Source organism: Rhipicephalus microplus, chromosome 1 (assembly GCF_043290135.1).
Source record: "Rhipicephalus microplus isolate Deutch F79 chromosome 1, USDA_Rmic, whole genome shotgun sequence".
NCBI lineage: Eukaryota > Metazoa > Arthropoda > Arachnida > Ixodida > Ixodidae > Rhipicephalus > Rhipicephalus microplus.
The window spans coordinates 3992240-4015751 of NC_134700.1; positions in this window are offsets into that span (position 1 = coordinate 3992240).

Sequence of the window (23512 nt, forward strand, 5' to 3'; positions counted from 1 at the left end):
ATTACAAGTCGGGAACTGGGATATCTAATGTGAAAGCGCATGAAACCGTCGTAATCTTGTAGAAAACACTGTAAAGTTGCGAGTAAAACGTTTTCTAACGATAGAAGTGCGAAGGTTAGGTTAGGTTAGGTTAGTTTAAGCTAGGTAGCGTCGTGAAACTACCAATAACGACGTCATCTAACGAGATAGTATTGTTTTATTGCGAGTATTAAACTGCGATAGGTGAAATGTTGTGAAAGCACACAAAACGGCATGAACAAGCCAAATACTGCGTGTTCTACCGTTACAAGTGCGAAACTGCTATATTGTGATATTCTCGTTAAAGCGCATGCAAGCATCGTGAAACCTTAAAGAACAGATCATTTAGCGAGATACAGCGTTCTGTACTGCACTAAGTTTGTGAAAAACTGTGAGGTTATGCAAATATCGTAATTGTGAACGAAACAGTGTAATAGAGCGTTTTTAGATACAAGTGCGAATGTTAGGTTAGGTTAAGACATGAACCGTCGTAAAACCGCATTAAACAATGTCACTTAGTGAGATGCAGTGTTTTTCACCATCACAAGTCGGGAACTGCGATATCTAATGTGAAAGCGCTTGCAACCGTCGTTAGGTTAGGTTAGGCTAGGTTAGGTTAGGTTTGGTTAAAATATGAACCGTCGTAAAACCGCATTAAACAATGTCACTTAGTGAGATGCAGTGTTTTTCACCATCACAAGTCGGGAACTGCGATATCTAATGTGAAAGCGCTTGCAACCGTCGTTAGGTTAGGTTAGGTTTGGTTAGGTTAGGTCAGGATAGGTTAGATTAGGTTAGGTTGGGTTGAGTTAGGTTAGGTTAGGTTAGGTTGGGTTAGGTTAGGTTAGGTTAGGTTAGGTTACGTTAGGTTAGGTTACGTTAGGTTAGGTTAGGTTAGGTTACGTTAGGTTAGGTTAGGTTAGGTAAGGATAATTTGGTTAGGTTATGTAAGGTTAGGTTAGGTTAGGTTAGGTTGGGTTGGGTGTTGTTAGGTTGGGTTGGGTTAGGTTTGGTTAGGTTAGGTTAGGTTAGGTTAGGTTACGTTAGGTTATGTTAGGTTAGGTTAGGTTATGTTATGTTAGGTTAGGTCAGGTAAGGTTAGGTTATTGTTAGAATAGGTTAGGTTAGGTTAGGTTACGTTAGGTTAGGTTAGGTTAGGTTTGGTTTGGTTAGGTTAGGTTAGGTTAGCTTAGGTTAGGTTAGGTTGGGTTGGGTTGGGTTGGGTTAGGTTGGGTTAGGTTAGGTTAGGTTAGGTTAGGTTGGGTTAGGTTAGTTTGGGTTAGGTTAGGTTAGGTTAGGTTGGGTTGGGTTGGGTTAGGTTAGGTTAGGTTAGGTTAGGTAAGGTTAGGTTAGGTTAGGTTAGGTTAGGTTAGGTTACGTTAGGTTAAGGTATGAACCGTCGTAAAACCGCATTAAACAATGTCACTTAGTGAGATGCAGTGTTTTTCACCATTACAAGTCGGGAACTGCGATATCTATTCTGAAAGCGCATAAAACTGTCGTAATGTTGTAGAGAGCATTGTAAAGTAGCGAGTAAAACGTTTTCTAACGATAGAAGTGCGAAGGTTATATTAGGTTGAGTTATGTTAGTTTAAGCTAGGTAGCGTCGTGAGACCACCAAAAAGGACGTCATCTAACGAGATAGTGTTGTTTTATTGCATGTACGAAACTGCAATAGGTGAAATGTTGTGAAAGTACACAAAACGGCATGATCAAGCCAGATACTGCGTGTTGTACCGTTACAAGTGCGAAACAGCTATAATGTGATATTCTCGTTAAAGCGCATGCAAGAATCGTGAAACCTTAAAGAACGATGTCATTTAGCGAGATACAGCGTTCTGTACTGTAATAAGTTGGTGAAAAACTGTGAGGTCATGCAATTATCGTAATTGTGAACGAAACAGTGTAATAGACCGTTTTGAGATACAAGCGCGAATGTTAGGTTAGGTTAAGATATGAACCGTCGTAAAACCGCATTAAACAATGTCACTTTGTGAGATGCAGTGTTTTTCACCATTACAAGTCGGGAACTGGGATATCTAATGTGAAAGCGCATGAAACCGTCGTAATGTTGTAGAGAGCATTGTAAAGTAGCGAGTAAAACGTTTTCTAACGATAGAAGTGCGAAGGTTATGTTAGGTTGAGTTATGTTAGTTTAAGCTAGGTAGCGTCGTGAAACCACCAAAGACGACGTCATCTAACGAGATAGTGTTGTTTTATTGCGAGTACGAAACTGCGATAGGTGAAATGTTGTGAAAGCTCACAAAACGGCATGAACAAGCCAAATACTGCGTGTTGTACCGTTACAAGTGCGAAACTGCTATGTTGTGATATTCTCGTTAAAGCGCATGCAAGCATCGTGAAACCTTAAAGAATGATGTCATTTAGCGAGAGACAGCGTTCTGCACTGTAATAAGTTGGTGAAAAACTGTGAGGTCATGCAAATATCGTAATTGTGAACGAAACAGTGTAATAGAGCGTTTTGAGATACAAGTGCGAATGTTAGGTTAGGTTAAGATATGAACCGTCGTAAAACCACATTAAACACTGTCACTTTGTGAGATGCAGTGTTTTTCACCATTATAAAGTCGGGAACTGCGATATCTAATGTGAAAGCGCATGAAACCGTCGTTAGGTTAGGTTAGGTTAGGTTAGGTTAGGTTTGGTTAGGTTAGGTTAGGTTAGATTAGGTTAGGTTGGGTTGAGTTGGGTTAGGTTAGGTTAGGTTAGGTTAGGTTGGGTTAGGTTAGGTTAGGTTATGTTACGTTAGGTTAGGTTTTGTTACGTTAGGTTAGGTTACGTTAGGTTAGGTTAGGTAAGGATAATTTTGTTAGGTTAGATAAGGTTAGGTTAGGTTAGGTTAGGTTGGGTTGGGTGTTGTTGGGTTGGGTTGGGTTAGGTTGGGTTAGGTTAGGTTAGGTTACGTTAGGTTAGGTTAGGTTAGGTTACGTTAGGTTATGTTAGGTTAGGTTAGGTTACGTTAGGTTAGGTTAGGTCAGGTAAGGTTAGGTTACGTTAGAATAGGTTAGGTTAGGTTACGTTAGGTTAGGTTAGGTTAGGTTTGGTTAGGTTAGGTTAGGTTAGCTTAGGTTGGGTTGGGTTGGGTTGGGTTGGGTTAGGTTAGGTTAGGTTAGCTAAGGTTAGGTTAGGTTAGGTTAGGTTACGTTAGGTTAAGGTATGAACCGTCGTAAAACCGCATTAAACAATGTCACTTAGTAAGATGCAGTGTTTTTCACCTTTACAAGTTGGGAACTGCGATATCTAATGTGAAAGGGCTTGAAACCGTCGTAATGTTGTAGAAAGCAGTGTAAAGTAGCGAGTAAAACGTTTTCTAACGATAGAAGTGCGAAGGTTATGCTCGGTTGAGTTATGTTAGTTTGAGCTAGGTAGCGTCGTGAAACCACCAAAAACGACGTCATCTAACGAGATACTGTTGTTTTATTGCGAGTACGAAACTGCGATAGGTGAAATGTTGTGAAAGCTCACAAAACGGCATGAACAAGCCAAATACTGCGTGTTGTACCGTTACAAGTGCGAAACTGCTATGTTGTGATATTCTCGTTAAAGCGCATGCAAGCATCGTGAAACCTTAAAGAATGATGTAATTTAGCGAGAGACAGCGTTCTGTACTGTATTAAGATGGTGACAAACTGTGAGGTCATGCAAATATCGTAATTGTGAACGAAACAGTGTAATAGAGCGTTTTGAGATACAAGCGCGAATGTTAGGTTAGGTTGAGATATCAACCGTCGTAAAACCGCAATAAACAATGTCACTTAGTGAGATGTAGTGTTTTTCAACATTACAAGTCGGGAACTACGATATCTATTGTGAAAGCGCATAAAACCGTCGTAATGTTGTAGAGAGCATTGTAAAGTAGCGAGTAAAACGTTTTCTAACGATAGAAGTGCGAAGGTTATGTTAGGTTGAATTATGTTAGTTTAAGCTAGGTAGCGTCGTGAAACCACCAAAAAGGACGTCATCTAACCAGATAGTGTGGTTTTATTGCGAGTACGAAACTGCGATAGGTGAAATGTTGTGAAAGCTCACAAAACGGCATGAACAAGCAAAATACTGCGCGTTGTACCGTTACAAGTGCGAAACTGCTTTGTTGTGATATTCTCGTTAAAGCGCATGCAAGCATCGTGAAACCTTAATGAATGATGTCATTTAGCGATATACAGCGTTCTGTACTGTAATAAGTTGGAGAAAAACTGTGAGGTCTTGCAAATGTCTTCAATGTGAACGAAACAGTGCAATAGAGCGTTTTTAGATACAAGTGCGAATGTTAGGTTAGGTCAAGATATGAACCGTCATAAAACCGCATTAAACAATGTCACTTAGTGAGAGGCAGTGTTTTTCACCATTACATCTCGGGAACTGCGATATCTAAAGTGAAAGCGCATGAAACCGTCGTAATGTTGTAGAGAGCATTGTAAAGTAGCGAGTAAAACGTTTTCTAACGATAGAAGTGCGAAGGTTAGGTTAGGTTAGGTTAGTTTAAGCTAGGTAGCGTCGTGAAACTACCAATAACGACGTCATCTAACGAGATAGTATTGTTTTATTGCGAGTATTAAACTGCGATAGGTGAAATGTTGTGAAAGCACACAAAACGGCATGAACAAGCCAAATACTGCGTGTTCTACCGTTACAAGTGCGAAACTGCTATATTGTGATATTCTCGTTAAAGCGCATGCAAGCATCGTGAAACCTTAAAGAACAGATCATTTAGCGAGATACAGCGTTCTGTACTGCACTAAGTTTGTGAAAAACTGTGAGGTTATGCAAATATCGTAATTGTGAACGAAACAGTGTAATAGAGCGTTTTTAGATACAAGTGCGAATGTTAGGTTAGGTTAAGACATGAACCGTCGTAAATCCGCATTAAACAATGTCACTTAGTGAGATGCAGTGTTTTTCACCATCACAAGTCGGGAACTGCGATATCTAATGTGAAAGCGCTTGCAACCGTCGTTAGGTTAGGTTAGGTTAGGTTAGGTTAGGTTTGGTTAAGATATGAACCGTCGTAAAACCGCATTAAACAATGTCACTTAGTGAGATGCAGTGTTTTTCACCATCACAAGTCGGGAACTGCGATATCTAATGTGAAAGCGCTTGCAACCGTCGTTAGGTTAGGTTAGGTTTGGTTAGGTTAGGTCAGGATAGGTTAGATTAGGTTAGGTTGGGTTGAGTTAGGTTAGGTTAGGTTAGGTTGGGTTAGGTTAGGTTAGGTTAGGTTAGGTTACGTTACGTCAGGTTAGGTTACGTTAGGTTAGGTTAGGTTAGGTTACGTTAGGTTAGGTTAGGTTAGGTAAGGATAATTTGGTTAGGTTATGTAAGGTTAGGTTAGGTTAGGTTAGGTTGGGTTGGGTGTTGTTAGGTTGGGTTGGGTTAGGTTTGGTTAGGTTAGGTTAGGTTAGGTTAGGTTACGTTAGGTTATGTTAGGTTAGGTTAGGTTATGTTATGTTAGGTTAGGTCAGGTAAGGTTAGGTTATTGTTAGAATAGGTTAGGTTAGGTTAGGTTACGTTAGGTTAGGTTAGGTTAGGTTTGGTTTGGTTAGGTTAGGTTAGGTTAGCTTAGGTTAGGTTAGGTTGGGTTGGGTTGGGTTGGGTTAGGTTGGGTTAGGTTAGGTTAGGTTAGGTTAGGTTGGGTTAGGTTAGTTTGGGTTAGGTTAGGTTAGGTTAGGTTGGGTTGGGTTGGGTTAGGTTAGGTTAGGTTAGGTAAGGTTAGGTTAGGTTAGGTTAGGTTAGGTTAGGTTACGTTAGGTTAAGGTATGAACCGTCGTAAAACCGCATTAAACAATGTCACTTAGTGAGATGCAGTGTTTTTCACCATTACAAGTCGGGAACTGCGATATCTATTCTGAAAGCGCATAAAACTGTCGTAATGTTGTAGAGAGCATTGTAAAGTAGCGAGTAAAACGTTTTCTAACGATAGAAGTGCGAAGGTTATATTAGGTTGAGTTATGTTAGTTTAAGCTAGGTAGCGTCGTGAGACCACCAAAAAGGACGTCATCTAACGAGATAGTGTTGTTTTATTGCATGTACGAAACTGCAATAGGTGAAATGTTGTGAAAGTACACAAAACGGCATGATCAAGCCAGATACTGCGTGTTGTACCGTTACAAGTGCGAAACAGCTATAATGTGATATTCTCGTTAAAGCGCATGCAAGAATCGTGAAACCTTAAAGAACGATGTCATTTAGCGAGATACAGCGTTCTGTACTGTAATAAGTTGGTGAAAAACTGTGAGGTCATGCAATTATCGTAATTGTGAACGAAACAGTGTAATAGAGCGTTTTGAGATACAAGCGCGAATGTTAGGTTAGGTTAAGATATGAACCGTCGTAAAACCGCATTAAACAATGTCACTTTGTGAGATGCAGTGTTTTTCACCATTACAAGTCGGGAACTGGGATATCTAATGTGAAAGCGCATGAAACCGTCGTAATGTTGTAGAGAGCATTGTAAAGTAGCGAGTAAAACGTTTTCTAACGATAGAAGTGCGAAGGTTATGTTAGGTTGAGTTATGTTAGTTTAAGCTAGGTAGCGTCGTGAAACCACCAAAGACGACGTCATCTAACGAGATAGTGTTGTTTTATTGCGAGTACGAAACTGCGATAGGTGAAATGTTGTGAAAGCTCACAAAACGGCATGAACAAGCCAAATACTGCGTGTTGTAGCGTTACAAGTGCGAAACTGCTATGTTGTGATATTCTCGTTAAAGCGCATGCAAGCATCGTGAAACCTTAAAGAATGATGTCATTTAGCGAGAGACAGCGTTCTGTACTGTAATAAGTTGGTGAAAAACTGTGAGGTCATGCAAATATCGTAATTGTGAACGAAACAGTGTAATAGAGCGTTTTGAGATACAAGTGCGAATGTTAGGTTAGGTTAAGATACGAACCGTCGTAAAACCACATTAAACACTGTCACTTTGTGAGATGCAGTGTTTTTCACCATTATAAAGTCGGGAACTGCGATATCTAATGTGAAAGCGCATGAAACCGTCGTTAGGTTAGGTTAGGTTAGGTTAGGTTAGGTTTGGTTAGGTTAGGTTAGGTTAGATTAGGTTAGGTTGGGTTGAGTTGGGTTAGGTTAGGTTAGGTTAGGTTAGGTTGGGTTAGGTTAGGTTAGGTTATGTTACGTTAGGTTAGGTTAGGTTACGTTAGGTTAGGTTACGTTAGGTTAGGTTAGGTAAGGATAATTTTGTTAGGTTAGATAAGGTTAGGTTAGGTTAGGTTAGGTTGGGTTGGGTGTTGTTGGGTTGGGTTGGGTTAGGTTGGGTTAGGTTAGGTTAGGTTACGTTAGGTTAGGTTAGGTTAGGTTAGGTTACGTTAGGTTATGTTAGGTTAGGTTAGGTTACGTTAGGTTAGGTTAGGTCAGGTAAGGTTAGGTTACGTTAGAATAGGTTAGGTTAGGTTACGTTAGGTTAGGTTAGGTTAGGTTTGGTTAGGTTAGGTTAGGTTAGCTTAGGTTGGGTTGGGTTGGGTTGGATTGGGTTGGGTTAGGTTAGGTTAGGTTAGGTTAGCTAAGGTTAGGTTAGGTTAGGTTAGGTTACGTTAGGTTAAGGTATGAACCGTCGTAAAACCGCATTAAACAATGTCACTTAGTAAGATGCAGTGTTTTTCACCTTTACAAGTTGGGAACTGCGATATCTAATGTGAAAGGGCTTGAAACCGTCGTAATGTTGTAGAAAGCAGTGTAAAGTAGCGAGTAAAACGTTTTCTAACGATAGAAGTGCGAAGGTTATGCTCGGTTGAGTTATGTTAGTTTGAGCTAGGTAGCGTCGTGAAACCACCAAAAACGACGTCATCTAACGAGATACTGTTGTTTTATTGCGAGTACGAAACTGCGATAGGTGAAATGTTGTGAAAGCTCACAAAACGGCATGAACAAGCCAAATACTGCGTGTTGTACCGTTACAAGTGCGAAACTGCTATGTTGTGATATTCTCGTTAAAGCGCATGCAAGCATCGTGAAACCTTAAAGAATGATGTAATTTAGCGAGAGACAGCGTTCTGTACTGTATTAAGATGGTGACAAACTGTGAGGTCATGCAAATATCGTAATTGTGAACGAAACAGTGTAATAGAGCGTTTTGAGATACAAGCGCGAATGTTAGGTTAGGTTGAGATATCAACCGTCGTAAAACCGCAATAAACAATGTCACTTAGTGAGATGTAGTGTTTTTCAACATTACAAGTCGGGAACTACGATATCTATTGTGAAAGCGCATAAAACCGTCGTAATGTTTTAGAGAGCATTGTAAAGTAGCGAGTAAAACGTTTTCTAACGATAGAAGTGCGAAGGTTATGTTAGGTTGAATTATGTTAGTTTAAGCTAGGTAGCGTCGTGAAACCACCAAAAAGGACGTCATCTAACCAGATAGTGTGGTTTTATTGCGAGTACGAAACTGCGATAGGTGAAATGTTGTGAAAGCTCACAAAACGGCATGAACAAGCAAAATACTGCGCGTTGTACCGTTACAAGTGCGAAACTGCTTTGTTGTGATATTCTCGTTAAAGCGCATGCAAGCATCGTGAAACCTTAATGAATGATGTCATTTAGCGATATACAGCGTTCTGTCCTGCAATAAGTTGGAGAAAAACTGTGAGGTCTTGCAAATGTCTTCAATGTGAACGAAACAGTGCAATAGAGCGTTTTTAGATACAAGTGCGAATGTTAGGTTAGGTCAAGATATGAACCGTCATAAAACCGCATTAAACAATGTCACTTAGTGAGAGGCAGTGTTTTTCACCATTACATCTCGGGAACTGCGATATCTAAAGTGAAAGCGCATGAAACCGTCGTAATGTTGTAGAGAGCATTGTAAAGTAGCGAGTAAAACGTTTTCTAACGATAGAAGTGCGAAGGTTATGTTAGGTTGAGTTATGTTAGTTTAAGCTAGGTAGCGTCGTGAAACCACCAAAAACGACGTCATCTAACGAGATAGTGTTGTTTTATTGCGAGTACGAAACTGCGATAGGTGAAATGTTGTGAAAGCTCACAAAACGGCATGAACAAGCCAAATACTGCGTGTTGTACCGTTACAAGTGCGAAACTGCTATGTTGTGATATTCTCGTTAAAGCGCATGCAAGCATCGTGAAACCTTAAAGAATGATGTCATTTAACGAGAGACAGCGTTCTGTACTGTAATAAGTTGGTGAAAAACTGTGAGGTCATGCAAATATCGTAATTGTGAACGAAACAGTGTAATAGAGCGTTTTGAGATACAAGTGCGAATGTTAGGTTAGGTTAAGATATGAACCGTCGTAAAACCACATTAAACACTGTCACTTTGTGAGATGCAGTGTTTTTCACCATTACAAAGTCGGGAACTGCGATATCTAATGTGAAAGCGCATGAAACCGTCGTTAGGTTAGGTTAGGTTAGGTTAGGTTAGGTTTGGTTAGGTTATATAGGTTAGATTAGGTTAGGTTGGGTTGAGTTGGGTTAGGTTAGGTTAGGTTAGGTTAGGTTGGGTTAGGTTAGGTTAGGTTAGGTTACGTTAGGTTAGGTTAGGTTACGTTAGGTTAGGTTACGTTAGGTTAGGTTAGGTAAGGATAATTTTGTTAGGTTAGATAAGGTTAGGTTAGGTTAGGTTAGGTTGGGTTGGGTGTTTGGGTTGGGTTGGGTTAGGTTGGGTTAGGTTAGGTTAGGTTACGTTAGGTTAGGTTAGGTTAGGTTACGTTAGGTTATGTTAGGTTAGGTTAGGTTACGTTAGGTTAGGTTAGGTCAGGTAAGGTTAGGTTACGTTTGAATAGGTTAGGTTAGGTTACGTTAGGTTAGGTTAGGTTAGGTTTGGTTAGGTTAGGTTAGGTTAGCTTAGGTTGGGTTGGGTTGGGTTGGGTTGGGTTAGGTTAGGTTAGGTTAGGTTAGCTAAGGTTAGGTTAGGTTAGGTTAGGTTACGTTAGGTTAAGGTATGAACCGTCGTAAAACCGCATTAAACAATGTCACTTAGTAAGATGCAGTGTTTTTCACCTTTACAAGTTGGGAACTGCGATATCTAATGTGAAAGGGCTTGAAACCGTCGTAATGTTGTAGAAAGCAGTGTAAAGTAGCGAGTAAAACGTTTTCTAACGATAAAAGTGCGAAGGTTATGCTCGGTTGAGTTATGTTAGTTTGAGCTAGGTAGCGTCGTGAAACCACCAAAAATGACGTCATCTAACGAGATACTGTTGTTTTATTGCGAGTACGAAACTGCGATAGGTGAAATGTTGTGAAAGCACACAAAACGGCATGAACAAGCCAAATACTGCGTGTTGTACCGTTACAAGTGCGAAACTGCTATGTTGTGATATTCTCGTTAAAGCGCATGCAAGCATCGTGAAACCTTAAAGAACGATGTCATTTAGCGAGATACAGCGTTCTGTACTGCAATAAGTTGGTGAAAAACTGTGAGGTTATGCAAATATCGTAATTGTGAACGAAACAGTGTAATAGAGCGTTTTTAGATACAAGTGCGAATGGTAGGTTAGGTTAAGATATGAACCGTCGTAAAACCGCATTAAACAATGTCACTTAGTGAGATGCAGTGTTTTTCACCATTACAAGTCGGGAACTGCGATATCTATTGTGAAAGCGCATAAAACCGTCGTAATGTTGTAGAAAGCAATGTAAAGTAGCGAGTAAAACGTTTTCTAACGATAGAAGTGCGAAGGTTATGTTAGGTTGAGTTATGTTAGTTTAAGCTAGGTAGCGTCGTGAAACCACCAAAAGCGACGTCATCTAACGAGATAGTGTTGTTTTATTGCGAGTATGAAACTGCGTTAGATGAAATGTTGTGAAAGCACACAAAACGGCATGAACAAGCCAAATACTGCGTGTTGTACCGTTACAAGTGCGAAACTGCTATAATGTGATATTCTCGTTAAACCGCATGCAAGCATCGTGAAACCTTAAAGAACAATGTCATTTAGCGAGATACAGCGTTCTGTACTGCAATAAGTTGGTGAGAAACTGTGAGGTCAAGCAAATATCGTAATTGTGAACGAAACAGTGTAATAGAGAGCTTTGAGAAACAAGTGCGAATGTTAGGTTAGGTTGAGATATCAACCGTCGTGAAACCGCAATAAACAATGTCACTTAGTGAGATGTAATGTTTTTCAACATTACAAGTCGGGAACTACGATATCTAATGTGAAAGCGCATGAAACCGTCGTAATCTTGTAGAAAACATTGTAAAGTTGCGAGTAAAACGTTTTCTAACGATAGAAGTGCGATGGTTAGGTTAGGTTAGGTTAGTTTAAGCTAGGTAGCGTCGTGAAACTACCGAAAACGACGTCATCTAACGAGATAGTGTGGTTTTATTGTGAGTATGAAACTGCGATAGGTGAAATGTTGTGAAAGCACACAAAACGGCATGAACAAGCCAAATACTGCGTGTTGTACCGTTACAAGTGCGAAACTGCTATAATGTGATATTCTCGTTAAACCGCATGCAAGCATCGTGAAACCTTAAAGAACAATGTCATTTAGCGAGATACAGCGTTCTGTACTGTAATAAGTTGGTGAGAAACTGTGAGGTCAAGCAAATATCGTAATTGTGAACGAAACAGTGTAATAGAGCGTTTTGAGATACAAGTGCGAATGTTAGGTTAGGTTGAGATATCAACCGTCGTAAAACCGCAATAAACAATGTCACTTAGTGAGATGTAGTGTTTTTCAACATTACAAGTCGGGAACTACGATATCTAATGTGAAAGCGCATGAAACCGTCGTAATCTTGTAGAAAACATTGTAAAGTTGCGAGTAAAACGTTTTCTAACGATAGAAGTGCGATGGTTAGGTTAGGTTAGGTTAGTTTAAGCTAGGTAGCGTCGTGAAACCACCAAAAACGACGTCATCTAATGAGATAGTGTTGTTTTATTGCGAGTACGAAACTGCGATAGGTGAAATGTTGTGAAAGCACACAAAACGGCATGAACAAGCCAAATACTGCGTGTTGTACCGTTACAAGTGCGAAACTGCTATAATGTGATATTCTCGTTAAACCGCATGCAAGCATCGTGAAACCTTAAAGAACAATGTCATTTAGCGAGATACAGCGTTCTGTACTGTAATAAGTTGGTGAGAAACTGTGAGGTCAAGCAAATATCGTAATTGTGAACGAAACAGTGTAATAGAGCGTTTTGAGATACAAGTGCGAATGTTAGGTTAGGTTAAGATATGAACCATCGTAAAACCGCATTAAACACTGTCACTTTGTGAGATGCAGTGTTTTTCACCATTACAAGTCGGGAACTGCGATATCTAATGTGAAAGCGCATGAAACCGTCGTTAGGTTAGGTTAGGTTAGGTTAGGTTTGGTTAGGTTAGGTTAGGTTAGATTAGGTTAGGTTGGGTTGAGTTGGGTTAGGTTAGGTTAGGTTAGGTTGTGTTAGGTTAGGTTAGGTTAGGTTACGTTAGGTTAGGTTAGGTTACGTTAGGTTACGTTAGGTTAGGTTACGTTAGGTTAGGTTAGGTTAGGTAAGGATAATTTGGTTAGGTTAGGTAAGGTTAGGTTAGGTTAGGTTAGGTTGGGTTGGGTGTTGTTGGGTTGGGTTGGGTTAGGTTGGGTTAGGTTAGGTTAGGTTACGTTAGGTTAGGTTAGGTTAGGTTAGGTTACGTTAGGTTATGTTAGGTTAGGTTAGGTTACGTTAGGTTAGGTTAGGTCAGGTAAGGTTAGGTTACTTTAGAATAGGTTAGGTTAGGTTAGGTTACGTTAGGTTAGGTTAGGTTAGGTTAGGTTAGGTTTGGTTAGGTTAGGTTAGGTTAGCTTAGGTTAGGTTAGGTTGGGTTGGGTTGTGTTAGGTTGGGTTAGGTTAGGTTAGGTTAGGTTAGGTTAGGTTGGGTTAGGTTAGTTTAGGTTAGGTTAGGTTAGGTTGGGTTGGGTTGGGTTAGGTTAGGTTAGGTTAGGTTAGGTAAGGTTAGGTTAGGTTAGGTTACGTTAGGTCAAGGTATGAACCGTAGTAAAACCGCATTAAACAATGTCACTGAGTGAGATGCAGTGTTTTTCACCTTTACAAGTTGGGAACGGCGATATCTAATGTGAAAGCGCTTGAAACCGTCGTAATGTTGTAGAAAGCAATATAAAGTAGCGAGTAAAACGTTTTCTAACGATAGAAGTGCGAAGGTTCTGTTAGGTTGAGTTATGTTAGTTTAAGCTAGGTAGCGTCGTGAAACCACCAAAAACGACGTCATCTAACGATACTGTTGTTTTATTGCGAGTACGAAACTGCGATAGGTGAAATGTTGTGAAAGCACACAAAACGGCATGAACAAGCCAAATACTGCGTGTTGTACCGTTACAAGTACGAAACTGCTAGGTTGTGATATTCTCGTTAAAGCGCATGCAAGCATCGTGAAACCTTAAAGAATGATGTCATTTAGCGATATACAGCGTTCTGTACTGTAATAAGTTGGAGAAAAACTGTGAGGTCATGCAAATGTCTTCAATGTGAACGAAACAGTGTAATAGAGCGTTTTTAGATACAAGTGCCAATGTTAGGTTAGGTCAAGATATGAACCGTCATAAAACCGCATTAAACAATGTCACTTAGTGAGATGCAGTGTTTTTCACCATTACAACTCGGCAACTGCGATATCTAATGTGAAAGCGCATGAAACCGTCGTAATGTTGTAGAGAGCATTGTAAAGTAGCGAGTAAAACGTTTTCTAACGATAGAAGTGCGATGGTTAGGTTAGGTTAGGTTAGTTTAAGCTAGGTAGCGTCGTGAAACTACCGAAAACGACGTCATCTAACGAGATAGTGTGGTTTTATTGCGAGTATGAAACTGCGATAGGTGAAATGTTGTGAAAGCACACAAAACGACATGAACAAGCCAAATACTGCGTGTTGTACCGTTACAAGTGCGAAACTGCTATAATGTGATATTCTCGTCAAACCGCATGCAAGCATCGTGAAACCTTAAAGAACAATGTCATTTAGCGAGATACAGCGTTCTGTACTGTAATAAGTTGGTGAGAAACTGTGAGGTCAAGCAAATATCGTAATTGTGAACGAAACAGTGTAATAGAGCGTTTCGAGATACAAGTGCGAATGTTAGGTTAGATTGAGATATCAACCGTCGTAAAACCGCAATAAACAATGTCACTTAGTGAGATGTAGTGTTTTTCAACATTACAAGTCGGGAACTGCGATATCTATTGTGAAAGCGCATAAAACCGTCGTAATGTTGTTGAAAGCAATGTAAAGTAGCGAGTAAAACGTTTTCTAACGATAGAAGTGCGAAGGTTATGTTAGGTTGAGTTATGTTAGTTTAAGCTAGGTAGCGTCGTGAAACCACCAAAAACGACGTCATCTAACGAGACACTGTTGTTTTATTGCGAGTACGAAACTGCGATAGGTGAAATGTTGTGAAAGCACACAAAACGGCATGAACAAGCCAAATACTGCGTGTTGTACCGTTACAAGTGCGAAACTGCTATCTTGTGATATTCTCGTTAAAGCGCATGCAAGCATCGTGAAACCTTAAAGAGAGAGAGAATAAACTTTATTGGGTTCCAGCATGCGGGATTCCCTCCGGCCGCGCAGGGCGTGGGGTTCACCCTATCTCACGTTACACTAGAAGTCCTAATGTCACGCGGGCCTAGACCTCAAGGCCTTCGTGCCCCGTCGCCGCTCGGGTTACTGGGGGTGTCCCCCTTTCGCCTTTGCAGCGCCAGTGCGACCTCGAGCTGCCGGACGGCCCTTCGCTGGTCTTCTGGGTCCGTAGACCCCACACGCTGTTCTACTTGCGGCGGTAACACCGGACCGTCCGCGCTGTCTGCGTCACATCCCCAGAGTATGTGAGCCAGGGTGGCTCTCGCGCTCGCGCACACACTGCACATTTCACTCACGTAGAGTTCGGGGCACACGTGTCGCGCTAGCGATGGGGTCAGCACAGTCTCGGTTTGGAGCTGGCGCAACCTCACCGCCTCCCACCGGGTAAGATCCCTGTGCGGAGGCGGGAAGCCACGCCGTTGCTCCCTGTACCACGCGAGGATGTCGCCGTAATCGAGCAGCTGCTCCTCGCCTTCTTCTTCGGTCGCCGTCGTGTCTTCGGAGGCGGGCGCGGCCGCGGTCCGGCACGTGGCGAGACCACGGGCCGCGGCATCCGCCTCCTCGTTGCGGTTCGGAGATCCTGGTATCAGGTCCCTACCCATGTGAGCCGGGAACCATTTTAGCGTCAGCCTCGACTTGGACTCGTCGCTTGCCAACGCCCTAGCAGCCGCCCCGCACACGGCTCCGCGCGAGAAGCTACGGATGGCCGTCTTGCTGTCACTGAGTATTGTCCGCACGCCCGGGGAGCGCGCCGCCAAGGCTATCGCCATCTCCTCGGCCTGGCTCGCGCTCCGACATCATTCTTTAAGGTGAAACCTTAAAGAATGATGTCATTTAGCGAGAGACGGCGTTCTGTACTGTAATAAGTTGGTGAAAAACTGTGAGGTCATGCAAATATCGTAATTGTGAACGAAACAGTGTAATAGAGCGTTTTGAGATACAAGTGCGAATGTTAGGTTAGGTTAAGATATGAACCATCGTAAAACCGCATTAAACACTGTCACTTTGTGAGATGCAGTGTTTTTCACCATTACAAGTCGGGAACTGCGATATCTAATGTGAAAGCGCATGAAACCGTCGTTAGGTTAGGTTAGGTTAGGTTAGGTTAGGTTAGGTTAGATTAGGTTAGGTTGGGTTGAGTTGGGTTAGGTTAGGTTAGGTTAGGTTAGGTTGGGTTAGGTTAGGTTAGGTTAGGTTACGTTAGGTTAGGTTAGGTTACGTTAGGTTACGTTAGGTTAGGTTACGTTAGGTTAGGTTAGGTTAGGTAAGGATAATTTGGTTAGGTTAGGTAAGGTTAGGTTAGGTTAGGTTAGGTTGGGTTGGGTGTTGTTGGGTTGGGTTGGGTTAGGTTAGGTTAGGTTACGTTAGGTTAGGTTAGGTTAGGTTACGTTAGGTTATGTTAGGTTAGGTTAGGTTACGTTAGGTTAGGTTAGGTCAGGTAAGGTTAGGTTACTTTAGAATAGGTTAGGTTAGGTTAGGTTACGTTAGGTTAGGTTAGGTTAGGTTAGGTTAGGTTTGGTTAGGTTAGGTTAGGTTAGCTTAGGTTAGGTTAGGTTGGGTTGGGTTGTGTTAGGTTGGGTTAGGTTAGGTTAGGTTAGGTTAGGTTGGGTTAGGTTAGTTTAGGTTAGGTTAGGTTAGGTTAGGTTACGTTAGGTCAAGGTATGAACCGTCGTAAAACCGCATTAAACAATGTCACTGAGTGAGATGCAGTGTTTTTCACCTTTAAAAGTTGGGAACTGCGATATCTAATGCGAAAGCGCTTGAAACCGTCGTAATGTTGTAGAAAGCAATGTAAAGTAGCGAGTAAAACGTTTTCTAACGATAGAAGTGCGAAGGTTATGTTAGGTTGAGTTATGTTAGTTTAAGCTAGGTAGTGTCGTGAAACCACCAAAAACGACGTCATCTAACGATATACTGTTGTTTCATTGCGAGTACGAAACTGCGATAGGTGAAATGTTGTGAAAGCACACAAAACGGCATGAACAAGCCAAATACTGCGTGTTGTACCGTTACAAGTACGAAACTGCTAGGTTGTGATATTCTCGTTAAAGCGCATGCAAGCATCGTGAAACCTTAAAGAATGATGTCATTTAGCGATATACAGCGTTCTGTACTGTAATAAGTTGGAGAAAAACTGTGAGGTCATGCAAATGTCTTCAATGTGAACGAAACAGTATAATAGAGCGTTTTTAGATACAAGTGCGAATGTTAAGTTAGGTCAAGATATGAACCGTCATAAAACCGCATTAAACAATGTCACTTAGTGAGATGCAGTGTTTTTCACCATTACAACTCGGCAACTGCGATATCTAATGTGAAAGCGCATGAAACCGTCGTAATGTTGTAGAGAGCATTGTAAAGTAGCGAGTAAAACGTTTTCTAACGATAGAAGTGCGAAGGTTATGTTAGGTTGAATTATGTTAGTTTAAGCTAGGTAGCGTCGTGAAACCACCAAAAAGGACGTCATCTAACGAGACATAATTGTTTTATATCATGTACGAAACTGCAATAGGTGAAATGTTGTGAAAGCACACAAAACGGCATGAACAAGCCAGATACTGCGTGTTGTACCGTTACAAGTGCGAAACTGCTATAATGTGATATTCTCGTTAAAGCGCATGCAAGCATCGTGAAACCTTAAAGAACGATGTAATTTAGCGAGATACAGCGTTCTGTACTGCAATAAGTTGGTGAAAAACTGAGGTTATGCAAATATCGTAATTGTGAACGAAACAGTGTAATAGAGCGTTTTTCAATACAAGTGCAAATGTTAGGTTAGGTTAAGATATGAACCGTCGTAAAACCGCAATAAACAATGTCACTTAGTGAGATGCAGTGTTTTTTACCATTACAAGTCGGTAACTGCGATATCTAATGTGAAAGCGCTTGCAAACGTCGTTAGGTTAGGTTAGGTTAGGTTAGGTTAGGTTACGTTAGGTTAGGTTAGGTTAGGTTTGGTTAGGTTAGGTTAGGTTAGGTTAGGTTAGGTTAGGTTAGGTTATGTTAGGTAAGGTTTGGTTAGGTTAGGTTAGGTTGGGTTAGGTAAGGTTAGGTTAGGTAAATTAGGTTAGGTTAGGTTAGGTTAGGTTAAGATATGAACCGCGCTAAAACTGCATTAAACAATGTCACTTAGTGAGATGCTGTGTTTTTCACCATTACAAGACGGGAACTGCGATATCTAATGTGAAAGCGCATGAAACCGTCGTAATCTTGTAGAAAACATTGTAAAGTAGCGAATAAAACGTTTTCTAACGATAGAAGTGCGAAGGTTAGGTTAGTTTGAGCTAGGTAGCGTCGTGAATCCACCAAAAACGATGTCATCTAACGAGATAGTGTTGTTTTATTGCGAGTACGAAACTGCGATAGGTGATATATTGTGAAAGCACACAAAATGGCATGAACTAGCCAGATACTGCGTCTTGTGCCGTTACAAGTGCGAAACTGCTTTATTGTGATATTCTCGTTAAAGCGCATGCAACTATCGTGAAACCTTAAAGAACGATGTCATTTAGCGAGATACAGCGTTCTGTACTGTAATAAGTTGGTGAGAAACTGTGAGGTCAAGCAAATATCGTAATTGTGAACGAAACAGTGTAATTGAGCGTAATTAGATACAAGTGCGAATGTTAGGTTAGGTTGAGATATCAACCGTCGTAAAACCGCATTAAACAATGTCACTTAGTGAGATGTAGTGTTTTTCAACATTACAAGTCGGGAACTACGATATCTAATGTGAAAGCGCATGAAACCGTCGTAATCTTGTAGAAAACATTGTAAAGTTGCGAGTAAAACGTTTTCTAACGATAGAAGTGCGAAGGTTAGGTTAGGTTAGGTTAGGTTAGTTTAAGCTAGGTAGCGTCGTGAAACTACCAATAACGACGTCATCTAACGAGATAGTGTTGTTTTATTGCGAGTATTAAACTGCGATAGGTGAAATGATGCGAAAGCACACAAAACGGCATGAACAAGCCAAATACTGCGTGTTCTACCGTTACAAGTGCGAAACTGCTATATTGTGATATTCTCGTTAAAGCGCATGCAAGCATCGTGAAACCTTAAAGAACAGATCATTTAGCGAGATACAGCGTTCTGTACTGCACTAAGTTTGTGAAAAACTGTGAGGTTATGCAAATATCGTAATTGTGAACGAAACAGTGTAATAGAGCGTTTTTAGATACAAGTGCGAATGTTAGGTTAGGTTAAGATATGAACCGTCGTAAAACCGCATTAAACAATGTCACTTAGTGAGATGCAGTGTTTTTCACCATCACAAGTCGGGAACTGCGATATCTAATGTGAAAGCTCTTGCAACCGTCGTTAGGTTAGGTTACGTTAGGTTAGGTTAGGTTAGGTTAGGTTTGGTTAGGTTAGGTTAGGTTAGCTTAGGTTGGGTTGGGTTGGGTTAGGTTAGGTTAGGTTAGGTTAGGTAAGGTTAGGTTAGGTTAGGTTACGTTAGGTTAAGGTATGAACCGTCGTAAAACCGCATTAAACAATGTCACTTAGTAAGATGCAGTGTTTTTCACCTTTACAAGTTGGGAACTGCGATATCTAATGTGAAAGCGCTTGAAACCGTCGTAATGTTGTAGAAAGCAATGCAAAGTAGCGAGTAAAACGTTTTCTAACGGTAGAAGTGCGAAGGTTATGTTAGGTTGAGTTATGTTAGTTTAAGCTAGGTAGCGTCGTGAAACCACCAAAAACGACGTCATCTAACGAGATAGTGTTGTTTTATTGCGAGTACGAAACTGCGATAGATGAAATGTTGTGAAAGCTCACAAAACGGCATGAACAAGCCAAATACTGCGTGTTGTACCGTTACAAGTGCGAAACTGCTATGTTGTGATATTCTCGTAAAGCGCATGCAAGCATCGTGAAACCTTAAAGAATGATGTCATTTAGCGAGAGACGGCGTTCTGTACTGTAATAAGTTGGTGAAAAACTGTGAGCTCATGCAAATATCGTAATTGTGAACGAAACAGTGTAATAGAGCGTTTTGAGATACAAGCGCGAATGTTAGGTTAGGTTAAGATATCAACCGTCGTAAAACCGCATTAAACAATGTCACTTAGTGAGATGTAGTGTTTTTCAACATTACAAGTCGGGAACTACGATATCTAATGTGAAAGCGCATGAAACGGTCGTAATCTTGTAGAAAACATTGTAAAGTTGCGAGTAAAACGTTTTCTAACGATAGAAGTTCGAAGGTTAGGTTAGGTTGAGTTATGTTAGTTTGAGCTAGGTAGCGTCGTGAAACTACCAAAAACGACGTCATCTAAAGAGATAGTGTTGTTTTATTGCGAGTATTAAACTGCGATAGGTGAAATGTTGCGAAAGCACACAAAACGCCAAGAACAAGCCAAATACTGCGTGTTCTACCGTTACAAGTGCGAAACTGCTATATTGTGATATTCTCGCTAAAGCGCATGCAAGCATCGTGAAACCTTAAAGAACAATGTCATTTAGCGAGATACAGCGTTCTGTACTGCAATAAGTTGGTGAAAAACTGTGAGGTTATGCAAATATCGTAATTGTGAACGAAACAGTGTAATAGAGCGTTTTTCAATACCAGTGCGAATGTTAGGTTAGGTTAAGATATGAACCGTCGTAAAACCGCATTAAACAATGTCACTTAGTGAGATGCAGTGTTTTTCAACATTACAAGTCGGGAACTGCGATATCTAATGTGAAAGCGCTTGCAACCGTCGTTAGGTTAGGTTAGGTTAGGTTTGGTTTGGTTAGGTTAGCTTAGGTTAGGTTAGGTTGGGTTGGGTTGGGTTAGGTTGGGTTAGGTTAGGTTAGGTTAGGTTGGGTTAGGTTAGTTTGGGTTAGGTTTGGTTAGGTTAGGTTGGGTTGGGTTGGGTTAGGTTAGGTTAGGTTAGGTAAGGTTAGGTTAGGTTAGGTTAGGTTAGGTTAGGTTACGTTAGGTTAAGGTATGAACCGTCGTAAAACCGCATTAAACAATGTCCCTTAGTGAGATGCAGTGTTTTTCACCATTACAAGTCGGGAACTGCGATATCTATTGTGAAAGCGCATAAAACTGTCGTAATGTTGTAGAGAGCATTGTAAAGTAGCGAGTAAAACGTTTTCTAACGATAGAAGTGCGAAGGTTATGTTAGGTTGAGTTATGTTAGTTTAAGCTAGGTAGCGTCGTGAAACCACCAAAAACGACGTCATCTAACGAGATAGTGTTGTTTTATTGCGAGTACGAAACTGCGATAGGTGAAATGTTGTGAAAGCTCACAAAACGGCATGAACAAGCCAAATACTGCGTGTTGTACCGTTACAAGTGCGAAACTGCTATGTTGTGATATTCTCGTTAAAGCGCATGCAAGCATCGTGAAACCTTGAAGAATGATGTCATTTAGCGAGAGACAGCGTTCTGTACTGTAATAAGTTGGTGAAAAACTGTGAGGTCATGCAAATATTGTAATTGTGAACGAAACAGTGTAATAGAGCGTTTTGAGATCCAATGCGAATGTTAGGTTAGGTTAAGATATGAACCGTCGTAAAACCACATTAAACACTGTCACTTTGTGAGATGCAGTGTTTTTCACCATTACAAAGTCGGGAACTGCGATATCTAATGTGAAAGCGCATGAAACCGTCGTTAGGTTAGGTTAGGTTAGGTTAGGTTTGGTTAGGTTAGGTTAGGTTAGGTTAGATTAGGTTAGAATGGGTTGAGTTGGGTTAGGTTAGGTTAGGTTAGGTTAGGTTGGGTTAGGTTAGGTTAGGTTACGTTAGGTTAGGTTAGGTTACGTTAGGTTACGTTAGGTTAGGTTACGTTAGGTTAGGTTAGGTAAGGATAATTTTGTTAGGTTAGGTAAGGTTAGGTTAGGTTAGGTTAGGTTGGGTTGGGTGTTGTTGGTTTGGGTTGGGTTGGGTTAGGTTGGGTTAGGTTAGGTTAGGTTACGTTAGGTTAGGTTAGGTTAGGTTACGTTAGGTTATGTTAGGTTAGGTTACGTTAGGTTAGGTTAGGTCAGGTAAGGTTAGGTTACGTTAGAATAGGTTAGGTTAGGTTACGTTAGGTTAGGTTAGGTTTGGTTAGGTTAGGTTAGGTTAGCTTAGGTTGGGTTGGGTTGGGTTAGGTTAGGTTAGGTTAGGTAAGGTTAGGTTAGGTTAGGTTAGGTTACGTTAGGTTAAGGTATGAACCGTCGTAAAACCGCATTAAACAATGTCACTTAGTAAGATGCAGTGTTTTTCACCGTTACAAGTTGGGAACTGCGATATCTAATGTGAAAGCGCTTGAAACCATCGTAATGTTGTAGAAAGCAATGTAAAGTAGCGAGTAAAACGTTTTCTAACGATAGAAGTGCGAAGGTTATGCTTGGTTTAGTTATGTTAGTTTGAGCTAGGTAGCGTCTTGAAACCACCAAAAACGACGTCATCTAACGAGATACTGTTGTTTTATTGCGAGTGCGAAACTGCGATAGGTGAAATGTTGTGAAAGCACACAAAACGGCACGAACAAGCCAAATACTGCGTGTTTTACCGTTACAAGTGCGAAACTGCTATGTTGTGATATTCTCGTTAAAGCGCATGCAAGCATCGTGAAACCTTAAAGAATGATGTCATTTAGCGAGAGACAGCGTTCTGTACTGTATTAAGTTGGTGAAAAACTGTGAGGTCATGCAAATATCGTAATTGTGAACGAAACAGTGTAATAGAGCGTTTTGAGATACAAGCGCGAATGTTAGGTTAGGTTAAGATATCAACCGTCGTAAAACCGCATTAAACAATGTCACTTAGTGAGATGTAGTGTTTTTCAACATTACAAGTTGGGAACTACGATATCTAATGTGAAAGCGCATGAAACGGTCGTAATCTTGTAGAAAACATTGTAAAGTTGCGAGTAAAACGTTTTCTAAAGATAGAAGTTCGAAGGTTAGGTTAGGTTGAGTTATGTTAGTTTGAGCTAGGTAGCGTCGTGAAACTACCAAAAACGACGTCATCTAACGAGATAGTGTTGTTTTATTGCGAGTATTAAACTGCGATAGGTGAAATGTTGCGAAAGCACACAAAACGCCAAGAACAAGCCAAATACTGGGTGTTCTACCGTTACAAGTGCGAAACTGCTATATTGTGATATTCTCGTTAAAGCGCATGCAAGCATCGTGAAACCTTAAAGAACAATGTCACAGCGTTCTGTACTGCAATAAGTTGGTGAAAAACTGTGAGGTTATGCAAATATCGTAATTGTGAACGAAACAGTGTAATAGAGCGTTTTTCAATACAAGTGCGAATGTTAGGTCAGGTTAAGATATGAACCGTCGTAAAACCGCATTAAACAATGTCACTTAGTGAGATGCAGTGTTTTTCACCAATACAAGTCGGGAACTGCGATATCTAATGTGAAAGCGCTTGCAACCGTCGTTAGGTTAGGTTAGGTTAGGTTAGGTTTGGTTAGGTTGGGTTAGGTTAGGTTAGATTAGGTTAGGTTGGGTTGAGTTGGGTTAGGTTAGGTTAGGTTAGGTTAGGTTGGGTTAGGTTAGGTTAGGTTACGTTAGGTTAGGTTAGGTAAGGTTAGGTTAGGTTAGGCTAGGTTGGGTTGGGTGTTGTTGGGTTGGGTTGGGTTATGTTGGGTTAGGTTAGGTTAGGTTACCTTAGGTTAGGTTAGGTTACGTTAGGTTATGTTAGGTTAGGTTAGGTTACGTTAGGTTAAGTTAGGTCAGGTAAGGTTAGGTTACGTTAGAATAGGTTAGGTTAGGTTAGGTTACGTTAGGTTAGGTTAGGTTAGGTTTGGTTAGGTTAGGTTAGGTTAGCTTAGTTTAGGTTAGGTTGGGTTGGGTTAGGTTGGGTTAGGTTAGGTTAGGTTAGGTTAGGTTGGGTTAGGTTAGTTTAGGTTAGGTTAGGTTAGGTTAGGCTGGGTTGGGTTGGGTTAGGTTAGGTTAGGTTAGGTTAGGTTAGGTAAGGTTAGGTTAGGTTAGGTTAGGTTACGTTAGGTTAAGGT